This window comes from Alligator mississippiensis, chromosome 9 (genome assembly GCF_030867095.1).
Source record: "Alligator mississippiensis isolate rAllMis1 chromosome 9, rAllMis1, whole genome shotgun sequence".
NCBI lineage: Eukaryota > Metazoa > Chordata > Crocodylia > Alligatoridae > Alligator > Alligator mississippiensis.
In genome coordinates, this window is record NC_081832.1 from 3,446,315 (window position 1) to 3,450,953 (window position 4,639).

The window sequence follows — 4,639 nt, forward strand, 5'->3', positions numbered from 1 at the left end:
GCTTCGCTTAGGATCTTTCCTAAATGAGGGTCTTTCTTCATTGTTTAAGGCTCTATCCTGCAACTTAGGACATGTGAGTTTGCTTCCCTGCTGCAATAAAGGCTTGTCTGGGACAAGGCCATACTCAGCCTTGTGCTGAGCCCATAGACGTTAGGCGGTGGAGGTGGCTTAGGGTGGGTCCAGAAGCACGCCCATGGCAGAGAGCCCCTGAGCAGCGCTGGTTGTGAGCTCAGAGGCACGCTCGGCTAGCTATATGGCCTGACTAACAGGCTTTGGGCCAGGCTGAGCAGGAATGAGTGAGCAGGAGGTGTTTTTCAGCAGCTTAACACAGAGGCAAGGTAGAGATATGATGCTAGTTTCTTTGGTCGCCAGCTCCTTCCCTGGGTTGACGATACCTCCCAGAGGTCTTGTAAGGATAAACTCATTAAATCACAAGGTGCTCCAAGTCTGTGATGACTGGAGGAAGGAAAAGCATTGTTCACAGACTCTCAATGAGCCATTAAACATATGATTAGAGCACTATATATATAGATTTTTTTTCCAGCTCAATTTTTGAAAGCCCCTATGAAAATGCAGGCATATGCTCATACCCAGGTTCGCCTCTCGAGGCGGCTGAGTATTAAATAATAAGAACAACAACAAAGGATTATGTTCCACGTCAGCTCTGCTTAGAGATGAGCAAGCCTTAGAAGCACTGCTTGCACTCCACCAGCGAATGTGCGAGATATCGAGGTCGTTCTGGGATTAGGCTGTGATTTTCAAAGCCAGCCACGGGATTCAGACGCAGAGCACTCATTGAAATTACAGAGCAGTGTATGTTTAAAGCCCCAGCTGGCTTTGAAAATCTTACCGTCGAGTGATAAAGATTCTCGAGAACGCCGCTGTTTACCATCTGAGATTTCCTGAGGAATATTAACTTCAAGAAATAGCCTGAAGCCAGGAGGGAGGAATATGAATAGTGCTGCTATTCCATTTAGAAACCAGGCTACATTTCTGACACAGGCTTTCCAATGCTTCCTGAATTTGGAAGGAGAGGGTGATTTTTTTTCCCCTTCCCCATGCTATTTCCAGCCTCCAAGAAGCCAAAATTATCCATTGGGTTTTTCAGTCCAAGTTGCTCATATAGCATTTAGTTACAAGAGCTCTGGAGATGCAAGTCCTCATGGATAGGCAGCTATATCTTTGGGCCTACTAAAAAGCTTTTCTCCTGAAAGCTTTCAAAGGAAAATTTAGCACAAGTTCCTTTTTGGGGGAGAACTGCTCCATGTTGGCTCTGCCGTGGAGCTCGGGGCACCAAAGAAGCCCTGCTTCTCTCAAGGTGCCCACCATAGATGGGTACCTTGACACTATACAAATGATGGGTACCTTGAGTGGCTCAACCCAGCTACTCTCAAGATGCCCAACATACATGGATACCTTGACACTATACAAATGATGGGTATCTTGAGTGGCTCAACCCAGCTACTGTCAAGGTGCCCAACATAGATGGATACCTTGACACTATACAAATGATGGGTACCTTAAGTGGCTCAACCCCGCTATTTTCAAGGTATCCAACGTAGATGGACACGCTGTTCAAACTACCTCAAAATTGTGGAGTTCTGTCTCCTTGGCATCTTTCCTGGGACATTGGATCACTCCATGGAGATCCAAATCAGCATTTTCTCATGGAAAAAATCCCATTCTGATAATTTCCCACCATTTTTCATTCCCAGGGTGAACCAGGCTGAGATTCTTCTAAAATGGCCACCTAAAGTGAGGCGAATCCATAGCTAGGGATCTAAATACATAGCCAGCTTTATTAAAAAAATTAGCATCCAACATCTCCTGCACAAGTCATTGAGATCTAGCATTTCCCTGCTACCTTTAGGGGAGACCACTTAGGTGTCTAACTACAACTTAGGCACCTGAATTTTGCCTGCCATTGAGGAAGCAGGAATGCTTACACCAATATAGATGCTCACCGTCTTCACCTTGTTTCCAGAAGTGATGACACATTCCTGAGGGATTATTTCATGTATCAAGCATATGTGCAGGGGGACAATCCTGTATTCAATATTATAATAAAATATATATATACATTTGCAGCAATATCAGATGGGGTTTTTTTTATTTGGCACACGAGTATTGCACAGTTGTTCCAGTTTGGGGAGGGGAGGACATACTAGTGTATCATGTGGAATAATATTTGTGCAAAATGTAAATAATAGTAGTAGTCATAATGAAGTGATGTGAAACGAAATACAGAACTGCACAAATGAAACTTTGGCTAATCAGAGTTAAGTGCACTGAAATGTACCATGTAGCATCCTGCTGCCTATCAAATTTCCAGTCTTCTGAACCTTTTGCATGGTTTTAAAATCCAGTTATACAAGGGAAGACTTCCTGGCACTTAAATGTGGACTTTCAGGCCATCCTGTCTTGGTAGCAGAGCTCATCAGGAAATCACTGAGGTTTCATTCTTGTCAAGAAAACGTTTTTGTTTTTATCATATTTTTTCTTGGAATTCTGCGGGAGAAAAGAATTGAAAAATGTGTTTTCAGGTTTGTGAGAAAATGTTGGACAAAACTAGAATATATATGAATGGGGGAAAAAAAACCCATTTTGTTTAATGAACAAGCCACTTTTCACCTATATATTATCTCTCTCTCTATAGATAGATAGATAGAGATATACTGACAAAACTTGCAGCAAGCTTAATTTTAATAAGTTGTATTTTGGGGATGATACAGAAACATCCAGCAAATATGCAGTAGACAGCACAATTCATTCGTGCAGTGAAATCTTAAAGGAAAGCTGGGATCACCTGACCCCAGTGATCTTTCCTGCCCATATACAGGGGGCTTGTCCCGATGATCTGTAAGTTCCCTTCCAGCCCCTAAAAGCTATGAAACTTTGAAATCCCGATCTCTTGGGGATATGTCATCCAAGCAGGAATCCGTCAACATTTGCTTTCACCCTACAGTCTTTATCCTGTATCCTGACAGCAGTAACATGTTAAAGCAGCCCTATATTTCTAATATACCGAGAGCTATGCCATATATATTTACATGCAATTTTTTGATCATGTTATTGGGTGAGTATTGTGCATCAGAGACAGCGGAAGAGTACATTGATACAACTCCCGTTGGAATCAATGAGTCTGCGATCCTTATTAATATTCATTATTTAAATAACAGGGGTGATCAAGGGTACCAATCAGCATCAGCGCTCCTTTGTGCTCGGTCCTATACAAACCCATAGGAAGACCGTGCGCCAACCTCAACAAGAACAGAACTTGCTCTTGCCACCGTGAACGCACACGTGCCCTGCATTTGATTCCATATTGACAGGCGCACGAGGGTTTTTTTTATTCTTCTTCTTCTTTATGAGCCAATAAACAGGATACTAACTGCTTTCATTATGGTTTTACGCCATCAGGAATGTTAGCATTTGGCTTGTTCCTGGAAACACCTAACACTCAACATTAAAAGTCCCTATGGTTTGCACCCCTCCAAGGCTGCTGTTAATAGGTTAATGACACCCTCGTCTGACTGAGTTAGAGTGCCTGGCTTTCCAAGATAAAACTATCCAGTGACATTAGGAGGCTGGGCCTCTTTATGACTGAGCGCCATTCATCCTGAGTACACAAGAGCTCGCAAATTTAATAAGCAGAATCCATTTCAGCCCTGTGGCCTGCCATGGCAACAGGAGAGAGGGGGCTACAGCCTCCATTGCTCAGGCATCATTATCTCCAGGGCCATCTGCTCTAGAGAAGCACAATCCCAAACTCATTTAAATAGAGCCGGGCTGAAATATGACGACTTTTCCAAATCTCCCTCCCCCCCTCGATCCCCCTAGCCACTTGCATACACGCGTGCACACACACACATGCACGCATGCATACGAGCATTCAGAATAGGGAGGGGAAAAAAAAGAAAGAAGTGAGGAGCGGGTGGGAGAAGGCAAGATTATAAAAATTAATAACATTGGAGAAAAGAAAAAGAAGGGGTGGGGGGGAGGGGAATCCCTTCATTGCCTGCTTTCCCCAGCGAGCCAGAGGTTGCAATAAATAATAAATGTATTTTTCAAATCATTCCATCGTCTTGGAAGAAATGTTTCATAAACAGCGATTCATCACCTCCCCGGGACTCGGCCTCCTTGCCACAATTAGGCAGGGATGAAAACTCACCCACTTCATTCATTTCCTTGTGACTTCTGGCCCACCTTCCTCATCAGAACTGGAGACATTGAATTACCGCGCGCTTCCAGAGGCAGCAGCTCTTTGCCTATATAACAGTGATGGGATAGTCCACAAAGCCACTGACCTGTGAAAAACCAAAATCAGCAGGGGATCTACCCCCAGATGTAAATTGTTGCAGCTTCAGTGAAGTCTACAGAGTGGTGACAACTTACCCCATTTGGCCCTGGGTGTACTATGATCAAGGGTTACTATTCACACTGAAATTATTCATCAACCAGACTGCTAGCTAAGTCCCTGCCCTTAAGAGCTTAGTGTTTAAGAGCTCAGACATGACCTATCAAGTGAGGATAGGGATGGGAACTAGAAGGATGGGGTCAGGTTTGACAGCTACGATCACGCAGAGGTGCAGCGCTCGTGCCCTCCTTAATTAACTCCTGGTTAATGCAGATGTGTTAC

General features: G+C 43.9%; 1 long non-coding RNA gene across 1 annotated transcript; it reads right to left on the reverse strand.

Moving 5' to 3' along the window:
- Positions 1 to 2,093: 2,093 nt before the first annotated feature.
- LOC132243369 (uncharacterized) lies at positions 2,094 to 4,399 on the reverse strand. The gene is made up of 2 exons (XR_009454906.1): positions 4,172 to 4,399; positions 2,094 to 2,508 (listed from the first exon to the last, which is right to left on the reverse strand). It is a non-coding gene; the product is annotated as an uncharacterized LOC132243369 (long non-coding RNA).
- Between the last annotated feature and the right edge of the window lie 240 nt (positions 4,400 to 4,639).